At 32.7% G+C, this 17,778-nt stretch overlaps 1 protein-coding gene across 6 annotated transcripts in view; it reads left to right on the forward strand.

Annotated features, from left to right (window-relative positions):
* LOC132696788 (zinc finger protein ush) overlaps nt 1-17,778 on the forward strand; it is a 213,301-nt gene that overhangs the window by 179,104 nt on the left and 16,419 nt on the right. Inside the window, exon 1 of one of the 6 annotated variants that reach the window (XM_060661820.1) lies at nt 12,528-12,569. The exons of 4 other annotated variants lie outside the window; for them this stretch is intronic. The gene's annotated coding sequence lies outside the window, so the exon portion shown is untranslated. Of the gene's footprint in view, nt 1-12,527; nt 12,570-17,292; nt 17,392-17,778 lie in introns of those variants that run through there. One more of the 6 variants, XM_060661821.1, reaches the window with a different exon arrangement.

Consider the following 17,778-nt stretch of genomic DNA (forward strand, 5'->3'; position numbering starts at 1 on the left):
GCTTTTCTATCTCCCTAATACCAGAAACCTTCTCTCTCTCTCGCTCTCTGTCCCAACCTCCGTCTCTCCCGTTAGTTTAATCTGAATCAATATTGAAAAATTACGAGACGATAAAGCAAGAGGGAGCTGACGACGGTACGTCATCTATTTCATTTCATCTTTCGGCTTAATTGAAAACGATAAACTCGGTCGCTGCCGTAGATGCAGCCAAAGATACTATTTAGAAGCGATTTCGCGCCACGGATCGTTGATAACGGCTTTTTGTTACATCAGAAATATGTATATGTAAGGCAAAAACGAAAAATTATTTTGATATAATAGTTAATATCAATAATTATTTAAATAATTAAAAATTAGTAATTAATACAAGTTGTTTTTGAAATACTTGACGGAACCACAGCGTAGTTATCTCTCTCCCACAGCGGTGAGGCAAGGGACGGAATTAATATTTTTGTTGATTTTTATTTTTAAAAATTGTTTTCCTTAAATTACGTAATTATTACCACGTTACACAAAAAAGTGAGAACACTCTATAACTTTTAAACTGCTTAAGATAGCGATTTGAAATTTAGAAGGGTTATAGGCGGAATGTCCAATTTTTTGACAATATGTAGTCATTTCCGGTTTGAGCGGAAACGACAGTAACTTTCGAATTTTAAATTGCACAACCTATTTTTTTTTGCATTTTTGAATTCAGGAGATCATTCTACGTAGGATAGGTTTTTCTCTTTTTTTTTTAATTTTTATTTAATTTTTGAAAATTGTGTCTAGGAGTCTGTGGCCAAAACAAATACTATTTACCGGGTCACCTGATCATGGGAAAGATTGTACTTAATAGCACTTAATATATAATTTTTTAGGATAACCTAGTTTTTTTATATAGCACCCTAGTGGAAACAAAAACTTTTTAAAACCGGTAATTTTTTTTTGCAACATTTTGACACCAAAATTTTCAAAATCCGTTAAAAAATAAATTCACAGTAAGGAAAAAACCAAATAAGTAATAGTATATTATGCAACAAGTGCGGTAAACGGCATTTGACCCACGAGTTTTTAATAAACGAGTGATTTAAAAAGTTTTACCGAACGTGTTGCATACTATACTTTTTCTACGATGGTTAGTTTTTGGGTACATTTTCGCAAAACAACACAAATACATTCACTGACGTGACCGTCAGAATTGACAAACGTCAAAATTCAAAGCGTGGGAAATATCTCCGAAAACATCCGATTGCTCCCAAATCCGTGCTGTAAAATCCCGGAAATGTCCGAAGTGGCTCGGATTCATAGGAAACGGAACTGACGTGGTAAAATGACGCTTCCCGCAAGCTAGATCGGTAGATAATTAGGTATTTTACAGGCGGGAGTAGAAAAATATATTTTTATATAAACAAAATATAACTTAGGTGGCTTAATTGTCAAGTCGGTAATATTAAAAATGCAGAAGAAACTCTCGAGAAGCTCATGCAGTGGAAAGAAAAAGATAGATTAGTATTTAAAAAAAAAATAAAATTCTGAGATTCAACGATTAGAATTTTTTGTTGAAAGTATGTTATTATGGTAAAAAGTTGTTGATATGCTTTCTGGGTCAAATAGTTGCCGATTTAGATTAGATTCCAGTTAAAATGCGGTTTTTGACCAGAAAGAGGACATTTCGGTACAATACAGTCAAAGAGATAAGATCTATACAAAATCCTTCAAAAATTACAGTTAAGTCTTCTTTCTGTGCTTATCGTATATATTTATTGTAGCTGATTGACGCCCTGATGAGTTCCACGCTGTATAAAGAGTGAAAAGAATAATAGAGATCATTAATATTATACTTTAAACATTTTAACCAATTTTGTTGTTGTAAACTCAGAAGGAATGATCTATGTTTAAAACTATCAATGCTGGTAGGGCAGTAATTAAAATTACAAACTTTTCTCCTCTTATTGAATTTTAAATGTTTTATAATCCAAGGAACAACAAACATATAGGTATTATTAACACATAATCTTCGGATCTATATACTTTTTCCGTTAAGAAATCAACTACTTGAGATTAATCTGGCAATTAAAAGGCCATTTTGAAAGCAGACATTATACTCTTACTAGAACTTATTCACGTGAAATGTAAAATTGTAAGCATATTCTACACTATACTCTTTGTTTTGGTTCAATTTTTGAATGGTTCTAAATTTGCACATATGCAACACAATCAAATGTGCGTGTTGGAGTCGTCCTAGAACCAAAACTAACCGAAACAAAGTTTTTAGTTCACTTACTGAGTTGTGATAAGTTCTTTAATTGTCCTTATAGGAATTATACACTAATCATGGGCAAGGTGTCACCATAAAATATCAGCTTCATTAAATACTGCCGCCAGCCAGTACTTTAGTCACGGGTTGGGAGCGATGGGATATTTAAAACTTAGATGGTATTTTTGCGTTTATCATTTCTGATAATTCTGTATTCCCCAATTGTTACTATATTCCTGCTGTTTGCAAAAAAGTTACATTTGTAGGAAAAGTTTAGTGTTCAATACGATTATAAATTTCTTCATACCATTCAAATCAAACTCGTGACTAAAATGTCCTATATAAAACTTTTTACATTATATATTCCTCGGGTTGACCTTCAATTAATTCTTATTTTACTGTCGATTCTTTTTTCCATTTGGTTATGTTATGACTACAATCTCTCCGCTTATTGCTCGCTTCTTCTAAGTCCTGTTTGACAATTTACGCGCTAACTAATCTGCTGCTTTCTCACTTTTTTCTACCAAGATTTTTTACAGTCGTAATCAGTCTAAAATTTTCTGAGGTTTTCACAGACATGAAGATCCACCAGATCAATTATTGACGCTTCTCCGAAAATTCGATCGTATATTTTTAGTCAAGATGACGAAGGTGTGCCGATTTCATGCGGATAGAATTCGCAGATCAATTTTAGATTCGAAACGATTTATAACTTCCTCCTATATACCAGCGTCGGGACCCGATACCATCTATGGATCACGCTACATTAGCATAAAGACATTGATTTATAATTATGACACTCATCGTTTACGGTATATCGCAACGCTTTTTGGCATTTTTTTATGAATTAGGGGAAATTTGGATTATAATTTTGCGCGTTTTTTTTATATATAAGAGCCCATTAGTTGAACATAGATGCGAGCTGCCAAAAATTTTCGACGGTCGTATAAAAATACGAACTTCATCGGCTAATGCATTTTCCTATTGATTTTGGAATAGAGTAGTGAAACATAACTTTCTAGCGATCAAACAATTTTTATATAGAATTAATAAGAATTAATGTCCCAGATGAGAAATTTTTATTTTTATAAATAAAAATGTTGTGGGAAAATATTCTTCAATAAAACAATAAAATCAATAGTATATGATTATGGAACGTATTATTTTTACACCAAGTAGAGAAAAATTGTATACTTTAGAATGAATCTGTACACCACATTTCAAATCAAAATTTGTACAAAAAAAGTCAATTGGTAGAAAAATTGGATCCAGTCCGAAGTAATCGAAAAAATAAATGTTATTTAGATATTTTAACCAATCAACTGAAATTAATAATCTGAGCTACTAATTGTAGGACACCCGATATAGCAATATAATTAATATACCGACCGATATTTACCGACATTTGACTGTTCATTTTTGATTTAATTCAATTTCTGTTACAAACATCTACGGTTTCAATGATAAGATGTTGCGATACGTATTTCGTTATTTTCATTTTATATAAAATAACTGTTGTCTAATAATATGTCATGGTATATAATACGTCTTCTTTTTAGTGTCCTATCGAATACATGCAAAATAAACATGTAGGCAAATCTATGATGCTCAGAGCATGTTATTTTTCCAGTTTTTGTAGCAAGTGTTGATTTTACTTTTAGTTTTTAGTTTCTTTATTGACAGGTTATTCCCTATTTTGCTCATGTTTTCATTTACTAATTTTTTTTATTGCTTGTTTCCTTCAACTTTGACAAGATTTGTGAATGAGCGTTATTTCCTTTGATTAAAGTTTCGAAAAAAAAAACAACTGTATGTGATTAAATTAGTTACGTCATGGCTATGAAAAAATTGCTTAACAGAAATCAGACAGCTGGTTTTTGCACGCAGCAAAAATTTGCAATTGTTATTTTTTAAATATCTTTCATTTCATAATTTATTCATTTGTAAGAATTCCAATTCTTAATCGCAGACGGCTATAGAACAGAAAAATCTTATTACTGAAATTGCGTTCCTCGTGGGGCTAATTTTCCGTCCAAAAATGCGGTCACTCGTCGAATTTCTATTCTTCGACCGCGTTTCCCTATCGACATATCAATGAAGAAGAAAAGCGAAATGTTTAAATATGTTTAAAGTTAATCTCCAAGGAGGATCAGTAGGCAATACAAAAGAACAAAAGCGCAACAGTATGTGCAGGTATTGCATTTCGAAGATGCACACCTCAGATAAAGTTTTCAATGAATATAATTAACTCGTCCCGAATACGAATGTTTAAATGCGAGATTATTCGCGTCGGCTTAATAGGATATTCTTAAAACAGCGAATTAAAAAAGATTCGAGAAATCCCTCACCGATTGCACAGTGTAAAAGTACCGAAAAATGTCAACCTAAAACGTTAGTTCGAGAAATTCAGCGACCAGCGGTTTAACTAAATTTTTCCTTCAAATTATCAAATCACCAACAGATAAAACAGTTTCAATTGATAAGAACACAAAACAATCCCTAAAAACGTAGGATTAAGTCATTCACACTAATCCGCTAGATTCTCTTTAAACAGTTGGTACCGTGCGTTCAATTTATCTTGATAACTTTTTAATTGGCTGTAACTTTTTTGTTTCTATAGAGATATCGAGGTAAACAAAGAATAAAATGTAGGGTTAGTACACAAGTTTTTGTCCAAGTGACGTATAAAACAAAACACAATCAATTTTCTGACATATAAGAATATATCATATTTTTTTATATATGATATATGTGTTTAATAGAACATCTTATTCCGATTACTTTATATTTTAGTTTACTCGTTTTTGACATATCGGGAAAAGTAGGAACTATGGATTGGTCAGCCAACAGCCCCGACTTAACTTTAATGGATTTTTTCTTTTGGCGGCACATAAAAAATCACGTTCACAAAACTTTTTGTAATGATGTCGTGGAACTTCGACAAAAGATTCCAGAGGTAGTCAATCAGTTAAGAGACCATCCGGAAACGTTACTAAACACAAGACATCATAAAATTAGAGAAATGTATTCAGGAAAATGGTGGTCAAATACAGTATTTAGAATAGTTAAATAATTTTTTACTTTAGTGTGTCTTGTCATTTTTAGTTTTATAAATAGTTATTGTTGTCGAGTTGTCAAAAACGAGTGGATTAAAATATAAAGTGTGTTACATAATTGTAATCGGAATAAAATATACAGGGTTTTCCATTTAAAAAAAAAAAGATATAGGCTTATATGTCAGAAAATTAATAGTGTTTTGTTTTATACATCACTTGGGAAATAACTTGTCTACTAAACCTAAACCCTACATGTTGTTTTTTTATTTACCTAAAAACAAAAAAAGCTACAATCAATTAAAAGGTTATCAAGATAAATTGAGCGCAATTGTCGGCGCTAGATTGAGAAGGAACAAACCATTTTCAGAAAGTCTTGAGGTGCTGTCTGAATAACCTTTGATTTCATATTAAAGGTTAGTTTTATTCCCAGGATGGTTTGCAACTTATGCCATAAATACTGCGCTCGTCAAACTCAAAATTTGGCTTTGATATGTTAACGGCAATTTGATAATATGAAGATACGCTGAACTCCTTTGTCAATCACCTTAATTCACTTAGTAACTGCATCAAAATTACGATTCAGAAGAAAAGAAACTCCCGTCTGTCGTTTTTAGATGTCCTTGTCACTAGAAGTAGTGAATCGATCATCTGTCCAAACATTCTGGAGCAGAGAAACTTGGAATAACTAAAATATGTCTTGTTAGTTTATATCAGAATGTGTTTTATCTATCTCAGCCTTTGTGTAGCTCGATCGAAAAGACATTTGAAATTCTTACTATACAATCTTAATGACCACGGACCAAACGACCGTATACCTTTGACCAACGTATTGTATCCATAAGCGGCAATAACACATTATTGGCTCTGTTATCATTTTTATCATATTTACGGCAACAATCTATTAATTAAGCGACACATTTTTACACCCAAAACTATTATTCATCGACAGAACAATTTGTTTTGTGTTTCGATTAACCGGTACGTTTTTCCTTTATTGTTATTCAATATTTCTTGAGTGAAATTCGTGCACAGAACAATTTGTTTTTTGTTTCGATTTGAAACCGGTAAGTTTTTCCTTTAATGCTGAATCTTCAGATGAATCCGTAAAGGCACTGAATCGCGTACTATAACCAAACGAACTATTTTAAAAAATATCAACGTAAAAAAAAACAACACCAACATGAACCTCATGGGAAACCAATGCAACCGGTCCCAATTTTACTTGGAATCAACAGAGGGCTCATTGAATTGTAAAATCGCCCATTAAGCAATCCGAACCGCATGATCAAATATGGCAGTCTAGTGCAAACAATAGAAAATCATTTATGTGACGAGTTTTGAAGTGTTCAAATCCATTTTTGCAGCGTTCTATTTTGTGTCTTAGTTGTTTTGAGATGGAGAGTCATTGTTAAAAGAAATTCTTACAAAAAATACCGATATTGGTGGAAGAGAATTTTTGTTGATATTAGATGAATCTACAATTAGTAGATGGTTTAGATATATATTTTAAAACATGGATAGTTTAGACTATTCGATTAATAGAGTGCAAGTGGCCTCAACTAATAGCTTCTCCAGACAGATTATTGTTTTATGAGCGTTGGAAATTAAGTGCCCATATTTATTAAAAACAAATCATATTGTGAACATTTACGAATATCTTAAATTGAATAGTTGATGAATTATCAAGTCCAGATTCAAATATTTGTATCAAATCTGCAATATTGAGATTTTGTTTTATATTGTTTAAACCAAGAATTTATCCAAATTGGGAATTTTGGCAAAAAAAATTAAAAATTGCTGAAATAATGCGTGAACTCATGTGTAAATTCTTCACCAATGAAATGGGAGTTGCCGAAGTTACTCATTATTGCATTTGTAACGGAGTTGGCAATAGTAGACCTATGATCCAATCTAAACAAAAACATGAATTGAATATTGCAACTTGATTCAAAATAGATTTTAAAAAATAAAGTATTTTTTTTATTAAAACAATTGTTTCGTTTTTTAGGTCTAGCTTTTACAGTTTTTTTTACAGTTGTGTCTTATATCATTGTAACTTGTGTGTAGTGGTTCTCTTCTTCTTCTTAAGTTTCTTCGTTTCTGCCTTGAGCAATTTGCCAGCTAATTAGGTGTGTGTAATGGTTCCAGTTTGATAAATAGACATCATATTAATCTTATTTTATCTTATTATAAAAAAAAATTATTCTTTACAGCTCACACATTTGTTGATTAATATTTTAAAATCGGTTTTTAATAAGTACAAATTTTAAAATGACATGCCAAATCTTTAAAGTGTGGATTCAGTCTTTATACTTTTATAAAGGTGGGGGTGGGGATCAACTGATTAAAGCAACTTAATGCTGTGGTAGTCCTTTATGCTTTCAAATATTAACAAATGAAGCATGTATTTCCATTTGTTAATGAGAGTCAACTCATCCATTGGTAAGTCCGTTTGAGTAAATTGTCCAGTAGGTTGCTCCTTATCTTTTCCAAAACATCGTTTTTCGTAGCAAAAAATCTTATTCGATTCGCGGTTTTCACAACCAACCACAATCCTTGTCCAGAAATGGACTCGGGCGAAATTCTGAATACGTACTCAAATCATAACTCAAAAGGAGGTAAAAAAAGGAGACATGCCAGTGTCGAAAGTTTGGACAAAGATGAAAATGTGATTCTGCTCGTAAGTTAGTAACTTTTAAGCTTAAGCTCCATGTTTGCCGCAAAATGTTGCAAGATTTACCACAAAGAACATCTATGCATTAAAAGTTTAATTAGTTTGAAGTATATGTCTCTTCCAGTAATGACTTTTTATAGGCGATTATCTCAAAATGACATTTTTCCATTTTCGCCGCTGTGGTTCTCAACAGGCGATATGTCCCCCTTATTATTTTGCACAGCCGTTTGGTCGATTTAAAAAAAAGAACCTGGAACTGGCATGCCGTGTATCACGACTGGGGAAATATTTGCATATCTTTGCATTAGCATAACAAGGTAATCGAGCCAAAACACGGAAGTTTCTAAATCTAGAGCAGATTAAAAAATTTAACTTTAGTTTGTAAAATTCATTTTTCCAAACGAGTGCGGTACAAAATTGAAATTATTATTTTCATTCAACCTCTTAGTTAAGCGACGTTGTGGTTTGTCGTTTTTCGTTTAAGTTATAATTGGACGTCTGTTTTTTACCCGGGTTCCAGATATACGATATTTTCTTTTTTTTATTTCTAGATATCTTCTCGGTCGTACGTCACTGACTTTTTCATTTATCAAATCTAAGAAATGCCCTTATATCTGACGAAGTTAATGCACTTGAGCCTATCTAACGCGCATTATCTCGAGAGAAGACCAATCTAACAGCACTGGCGCCTGACTGCCGTATTCACAGACCATCCTTTTGTAAAAGAACACTCTCCGTCCGATATTAATCTGATCAATTAGTACATAAATATAAATTACTTAACAAATAAGCGATGTGTCGAGCATTCAGTGTTTTGCTGAATGTACGGGTGTAGTTGCCAAAAATATTGAAGATTGATTGAAGTAAGTAATTAACCATAGATTTACATTTATATTTAGAATGCGCCCATTAAATTTAGTTTGTTGTTTGGTTGATAAACAAATATCAAATTAAAGTAAAAGAACTTTTTCAAGTCTCTTTGCTGTGGTATCGAGGATTTTTGGTATCGTTACTTTTAGAACAATTCCATGTTAATAATTTCGTCGGAATAACGCTATTAAATATAAACAATTATCTAGTATAGTTATTTTTGTCTCAAGGGTAATTCAAGCCGTCACACATGGACACGTGTGTGTGTGTGTGTGTGAGGTTTTTTACTTGAAACTTTTAATCTTAAAAGGCTAGAAATGATTTTTAAACACAGTTATATTGTACAAAGAGCCAACGTCTTAAATTAAAAAAAAAATTGTTACTTTACATGATTTAAACCATATACAGGGCAACCCAACAATATGGTGCGTTTTACAAAAACCTATTTTTTTTATATGTATACATTGCTTAAATATCATCTAAATTTTTCGTCTTGAATGTTTTGGAAAGAAGGAGCTTTCAATTTTATTATAAAAACATATATATTTTTTAAAACAGTAAAAAACAGTAAAAAATTTACTCAAATATTTTCGTAGAATTTTCATAAGTTTAGTCATTTTTGAAAAAGCCAGTAGGTATTTCACCACATAAAAATTGTCACCTCCCACATTTTATAAACAATTACGATGGTTGACAAATTTAGCTATTAGGCTATTAAAAAAAAATATTCTTTTATTTATTTATTTTTTTAACCTAATAATACCTTTTTGTTAACTTTGCGGTGACTAAAATATTTAATGCTTCTTCCTTACTAATACACTGTTGTTTGAGTTCATTTCAGTTGCACAGATTGTTTAACTAATTTTATATTCTAAACATCCGTACAAAAAGTAAAATTGCGACAAGACTTCCAACCCAAAGAAATTTAAACCAAACTAATGCAAATTATTAAAAAGCATTTCCACCGTAAAATTTCATTATTTTCAGTTAATCAAAGCTTCAAAATACCACTATAACCATTATTGCTATCCAATACCAAATTGAAGAATGTCAAAAATATAAAAAAAATGTTACTTACGATTTTTTTGTAAAAATTATACTTTTTGAGATTTCTTTGAAAGAATTTTTTTTTGGTCTATGTCTCTGATATTATGCCTCTGTGCGCCAAGCACCAGTGGTATCTGGAATTCCCCAGGGAATCATTTCAATTAATAAAAACATGCGGCAAGATTGCAACACAAATGTATCGCATAAACTAACCTACCCAATAGTGTAAAATAGGCAACTAAATGATATATGGTAATGATATCGATACTTTTTCTACAAATATATACTTATATACGATAATTGTTACTATTGTAGCATCTCTAGGTGTTGAAAAATAGTTCGACCATCAGGTTCAGTCCAGTCGACTATTAAGGTCAATTTCCACTAGGCGCTCAAGTCACTGTGTGTTCACTGTCCGCTCATGGTCAAGGTTTATTAGTTAGTTTTTATCGGAGCATCTACATTTGCAGATTTGCTCAAGGCACGCTTTGAACTAATAAAACTTGATGTCGACTTTCGTTGCGATCCCTAAGACTCATGCCACAACCTGTGCTGACCATGGAACCATATCCTTATCCACAACCGAATTTACAGGAGAAAGGCAAAGCTAAAGTCTGGGTGGAAGATCAATATCCCGAAGATATTAATATACTGAGGGTCATACTACGGGCCTGTGCTCTATCGCCATTACTCTTCAATGTCTACAGTGAGGCCATATTCCAAAAAGCATTGACCGATTGCTCGGAAAGGATAAATATAAATAAATTGAATAGATGCTGCAATGATTGCGGCCTAATGATCAACCTTAACAAAACTAAAATTCGTTAGTCGTTCCTAAATCACCACGCATGAATATTCATTGAGTGGTAAACAACGCGAAGATCGAATGAGTGGACTCGTACAAGTACTTGGGAACGTGGATAATTTCAAACATATATCAGACCAAAGAAATTGAAACTGCACGATCAGCGTTTGCCAGGCTTAAAAAGTTCTTTACTAACAGGGACTTGAGTTTGATACTGCGTGTGAGAAAGCTTCCGTGTTACGTATTCTCCACCCTTTTATATGGTATGGCGGCATGGACGCTAAAGCAGGTGCAAGTCAATAAACTGATGGGGTTTGAGCTCTGATGTGGATTTTGAAGATATCGTGATTAGAAAGGATCTCAAACGTTGAGGTTTACAAAAGGATGGGATGCGAGCCAGAAATTCTTGTAACAATCAAAAAGAGGAAGCCAACAGGATGATTGGCGAAACGTCAGCAAGTTTCATTTACAAACAAGCGACGCAGAAAGAACCCGGAAGATTTGTAAATAGCATTACAGTAGCCTATGGGAGTTTATTTGAAAATCTTGACCGTGAGCCGACCCTGAGCGTACTGTGTGTCTAGTGAAAATCGACCTTTATGTCAACTAGTACTGAGTTTTTCGGTATATTCTTACACCTTGTAGTGTGTGTCACCTGAAAAGGCCATTAAATATTAGTAAATGCAATGTTTCGAAATATTGGTTTTAAAAAAATGGAACCATGAGTACAGTAAACCCCGTTTATAACGTACTTCCAGATATTACTTACATATTTTACTGGTCCTGTGAAAATACTCTTGATGAACGACAATATCCACAAATAGAAGTAGTCGCGAAAAGACCAAGAAAGCAAGTGACTAAATCGTACGGGATTAAAAAAATTAGAAATCCGGTACGTTCAGATGTAGATAAAGTTCTTTTACGATGGTTTCGAGTTCGAAGAATTGAAAATATTGCAATAAGTGGTCCAGGTTTGAAATCGAAAGCCTAAAAATTAGCCAGGGGATTACAGGGTGAGCATTTTAGTTGTTCTACATGTTGGCTCAAACCTTTTAAAGTTTATCACAACATAAACGCCGGAAAAATTTCTGGTGAAGCAGGAGATGTTAACGAACAAGCTGTACTGAACTGGTTAGAGGATAAGAGGGCCAGTATTGCACAAAATTACAGCTCTTAGAATATTTTCAATAGTGACTAGTCTGGGCTCCAGATCGTACCCTTAAATTTAGAGGACAAAAGTGTTTGGGTGGGAAGCAGTCGAAGTTGAGGTACACCGTTTGGGTTTGTACAAATATGACAGAAAGCGAAAAATGCGAACTTCTTCTTATAGGTAAATATGAAGGACCGAGATACATGCGAGCGTGGATGACTTCAGCAATTTTTTATAGTTATTTCCAGGATGACTGCAAAAATATAATGGAAAACTATATACCAAAAGTCCAGAATTTAACCGACAAGTGACTAAGCGGCTTTAAGCTATTTCAGCAGGTGTTGATTGATGATTAATGTCAATTAGAAATAGATCTTAAGCAACGTCAAAAAACCATTTTTATCATTGATATCTCCTATTGAAAATATTAAAAGTCCTTTGAAAGTATTTTTGGATAAGACTGCCATTTGCGTCAATATCTTGGGTGTATTTTTCAATAGTTTATCGGTAAATTTGATTAGATAAAAATTATTATGCCAACAAATTGCTACAGATTATCTAGAAAGATATTTGAACAGGTACTCATAAGTAAATGACAGAAAAAATGTTTGCAGATCTGATTACGTTCTATCTGATTTTGGTCTAAAAGTTGCTACGTACAGCTGTAGTCGCGATTTTGTGTGCCAGACTTGTATAGCGTTAAGTCAAGTGCTGCTCTTCTAACCAAGGTATGTTTCTTGAATTAACAAACCAGTTTAATATGAACTGCGACACGTTAGACTTTGTGACCATATGACTTTTGAGACTGAGTCACCATAGTGATCAAATGATATATTTAGGCTTATTTGCAAATACACGCAGCCTATTGCGGGTAACTGATAACTTGGCGAAATTGTATTGGCAAGACTTTGTGCTTTCGAGAAGTGATTTGACAATTTAGAGCAGATCACTGTGAGACTCTGAAGGAAAGATTTGCTGGTATGGGATATACATACTATATGTATACCCAAAAGTCATGGAATTGTTATACTACTGATTGCAAAACTAACTAGGCTGATATCGGTGAAACACGGTAGCGTGCCATATGCAGTTCTCGGGACTATTTTTATTTTTGACTTTGTAATAATTGCCATCTGATCCTGAGTTTTGTTTGCAAATCATTTATCTGATTAGTCAAACGTTGGATTACGATTAAAATGTTATCAGGGAAGATAAATTACGAGATCCGTCAGTTAATTAATTCATAAATCCCAGAGTAATTGATTGCCTTTTTCGTGCAATTGATGTTAGAGGTGCATGGAGATTGAAATTTGGATTCGGATCTTTTTCAAATTCGTCGTATGTCGGATGAAACCTAATTAGAACTTTTGAATTTAAAATAAAATACCTGATATTTTGTTTTATTAGATCTTACGATTCTACAAGAAATTCTCAATATATTAAATTAATTATTATTATTAATATTTACTGGTGCTTCAGTAGAAAAGAATGTTTACTATCACTACTATTATTCTTGAGTTATACAGTATTCAACAACGGTATCATCAGGAAAGTATTGTAGCAACATAGAGCACAATATTTTAAGTATTTTGTTATTTTCAAAAATCACTACTTATCGAAGCTGGGTGTCGTATTTGAAATTAGAACCTTGACTTTTAGTAGCTGCTTTTCAACAAATTATGGCTCTTTCAAAATTTTTAAAAAGTTACCATTTTAAATATCTAATGCCATGATGTCTTAACCACTTCAATAAAGAGAGAACAAAATTAACAAATCGTAGTGTAATAGGTCACCTACCGTAATTGTAACTCAAATAACCTTCAAATTCATGACATATTAAATAGCAAGTCAAGGCAGCAAGCTTGTCCGTAAGTCTTAAGGTTTTAAGATGTTTGAGTTCTTTCCTCGGTTTTTCTTGCAGGTTTTCACGTATATTATAGATAAAAATTAAAGCCTAGGTTACAACATGCCCGTTGTATGAGTTAGTTTTGGTTATATGATATTATACAGGAAGATATTTTTCGCGGTGCGTCTTGGTAGATTCTATAATACGAAATGCATTATCACAAAAAATAGGGTTATCAAATTATTTCTTACAAAATAATTTGAAATGTAATTGAAAGTATTAGACTTTCACTGCTATCTTGTTTTTAACTTTTTGATTATCTTGCGATTTATTTATATTATTATTTAAAAATGGATTTATTTTTAATCGTGTATTTTATAATTTTGTTTTCATTTGATTAACATCAAAAATGAAAAATATTTCATGAATCTTAAAAATCTAACATTCTGTAGATAGGTCAGGACACATTTGGCATTTACGGACATATACGGAAGAAAAAGATCTCAAAATGAAAAATATAACCCTAAAATATTGATAATGAATTTTAAAACATCGTGTTCCCTTTCTGCAGACATAAAATTAGTAAACCTGCAAGGCATAGTTGCGATATAGCAAATAGGAACCCACCGTTACTGTCGTCGATAAGCTATTATTATATTTTATAGTTACCCGGATTTGTTTTATGTCGATAATCGTAATAAATAGCCGACAGAAATGGTGAAAAATAAGTACAATAATCTTAGCCGATATACCAGAAGCGGTAGTATTTTATACTTGTCGCCAGGAAATCTGGTGCCAGTCAATAACAAAAGTATCCTGTTAGAATATCGTAATTTGAAAAATTTTGCTGTACTATGTCTGCAGGCGGTGTTTATGTAATGTCTAAAAAAGGTTGCTTTACAAATTTAATCGGGTTGATTATTTCAACAATGTTATTGGCTGATTCCCAACGCTATAGTACCTAGGGGTACCAAGGAGATTTGTTTCCCTCTAAAACTTGACTGGAATAACGAGCATCATATTAAACAAAATATTAATTAATTACACTGTCACTTATTTTATATTTAAGACAAATTAACTTTATCATCATATGTTATGCGAATTATAATTTACATTCTATCCGGCTGTCATGTTTGCACATAAATGTTTCAAAATACATAAATACAGCGTGTTTTAAGAAACGCTCGGCTAGGGATGCATCATCCAAAATAAGAAAAAAGATTCGTATAAATGTATAAATGCTTAGTTTTCAAGATGTGTTAAATATTTTGGTAAAAAAACTTTCACAATATATTAAATATTAAATATGGGGCCTTATATAAAGTTTTAAAATAAGGTTTTAACATATATCTGTACATACTAAACTTTGCAGCCAATGCAGTAAACCAAAATCTTCAAAAATCCACAGCTTGCAATTCCGCTACTCTCCTGACGCACCGTTGATATCTCCCAAGTTTTCTGGTTGCAGTCAATGGTGACGTTATATTACGCCGATCCGACAATCCTCAAATGTTTACGGCATATAGATTGCAACCTTAACGAAAATCGTCAAATTTGTCGAAGAATGTATTACTTGTTTATAAACAGGATATTCCATTTGAAATAAATAATTTTCGATAATATAAAAGTCTAAAATCAAGATTTTGTAAACACTCTGTACATTGTAGAAGTTATTGCTTTACAGGGACAGGAAACATTGCAATAAGAAATCCTTAGCAATAAGAATGTTAATTAGGGTATCAACCGAAAAATATGTAAATTAATTAATATGTCGAAAATCAGTGGAGATATAGGGTATATTTTAAAAAAATGTTCAGAAAAGGGTGGCGAAGCGGAAAATGGAACAATATACAGAATATGCAATTTAAAAAATCAAAGTTGTTGCTACTTTTCGATACAATCAGCGATACTACAGCACTGGAAATATTGTAGATCGATAGGGACGAGACAAAAACTTAAGACTTTAGACTAAAGTCACTAAAGTCACGTTTTCCCACTATATATAATGTAAGATTTTTTTTGCTTCCTGTAGAATATCTACTAGTCAACAACTCGTAAGAAGTTTAATGTACATACGCAACAAAAATAGGTCTTAAATTGAAATTGTCATTTTTATTGAATATCCAGAAAGACCCATTACAAAATCCACAGCAAGTAAAATTGAGAGATAATTTATTGAAACAGGGCATGTCAAAGATCGTCTACGGCCAGGTCATCCAAAATCCAATGAGAACACAAGATTAAACATTTTATATAAATTGAAGTACCTTCAAATGATGATGTAAGTCCAAGAACAGCTTTGCGTGTATTAAAAAAAGAAAAGTATCATCCGTACTAGAGTACAGGAAACTATGATGGATATGTGCAACTTAAATCTATTTTTTTATCATCACTATTTAGTCCTGAAGCCACGTTTTGTTTAAATAATCCCCGATGGATGAGAGAAAATCATATAGAACATCCACAAAATATAAATGTTTGGGCAGGTATTTTGAATAACAAAATTATTTTCTTATTTTCTCGATCAAAATCTTACTGGAGCCCGATATTTACAATTTCTTCAAAATTACTTAATTCCTACTCTCGCAATTTCGTTCCCAAATCCGAATTAGCCTGATTGACAGATTTGGTTTCAACAGGATGGTGATCCGAACCATTTTGGTAGACGAGTGCATGAATATTTAAATACGATATGTCCCGGACAGTGGATTAGTCGAAGGGGATCAATAGACTGGCCTGCAAGATATCCAGTTATTACTACGCCCAATATTTCCTCCGGGGATATCTAAAATCGAAAGGATATAATGAAAATCCACAAAAATCAGATGCTTTAAATTTTCGAATTAGCTACGAAATAGAGCAAGGGTAAAGGGGTACTAGAATAAAAAAAGAAACTTTTCTATTTACTGCAAAAAATGCGCATAAAAAAACTTATGTTGGACGTGTGCAAACATTTTTCTTGAAATCCGATACCTGATATTTAAATGAATTTGCTCCATATTTTAGCCGTTCACTGTATTTATTTTCTAATTGTTTAAATTTATATTTATTTTCAAATCATATATTTGTTTATTAAATATACGAAACCAGTCTTCAAATGTAACCCAGTGGTGTCATCATTTTGGGTTTTTTTAATTTTAAATGGCATTAAACAAGCAATTAACTTACAATAATTATAAATATCCGTTTCCAACGTTCCAATGTTAAGAATCGATTTTGAGACACCCGGTACAGGAATGCCACTATCAAATAAGCATGTCGATTACATCCTTATTCGGTTGAAACGTAAGCCAAACAAACGAATAACTGGAAGACATTCTTCTACGCAACCGTTAACACGTTTTGTGGTAATGTGCGCGGTTGCCACCCATCGCGGCCACCATCCAACGAAAGAAAACAATGGCGATAACGGGGCCGTAAAAATTCCGATTGAACGGCGTATTAGGAATTAATAATGCTCCGGATAGGAATTCTCGCGTACGATAAGAATCTTCAGTCGGACGGGAGGGAACGGTAACAGATTTCCATCTGTCGGGGAGCAGAACGGAGTGGGTGCGATCCGTATTGCGACGCACGCATGGCCTACTGATTCCGGGAAGTTGAAACGCGACTAGCCGAGGTTTTTTTTTTGCTCCGCGCGTGTTAGTGAATTCGATCTATCGAACGGGAATGGCTCCGCCAGTAATGCACCCAATATGGATTTTGTGAGGAAAATTTTATTCAGAGTGAGACGGATATTAATGTAGATAATTTGTCAGATAATCCAATAAGAGATTCTTTATATTATTTCTCAACTTGTCTACTTGTTTGGGTTTATTTGAAAGTAAATCATTTGCTGACCTTGTACTCTGTGATCTACCGTTTATCCTTATTTGAACTAAGCGGTTGTGATATATATTAGTTTCATGCTGATGCTAATTAGTAAACATGTTCTAAACATATAGAATAACCAAAACTTTTTTCTTATAAGACGATCTGTATATTATTTAAAATTCTAAAATTCCATTAAATTGACTTTAAAATGGCGACTATTCTAACTAAGTCTTGCGATTTTCAAAATAATCCCCATGATTCTTAAAAATCACATTATA

The sequence above is a fragment of the Cylas formicarius genome, unplaced genomic scaffold (genome assembly GCF_029955315.1).
Source record: "Cylas formicarius isolate icCylForm1 unplaced genomic scaffold, icCylForm1.1 PGA_scaffold_1__22_contigs__length_36826433, whole genome shotgun sequence".
NCBI lineage: Eukaryota > Metazoa > Arthropoda > Insecta > Coleoptera > Brentidae > Cylas > Cylas formicarius.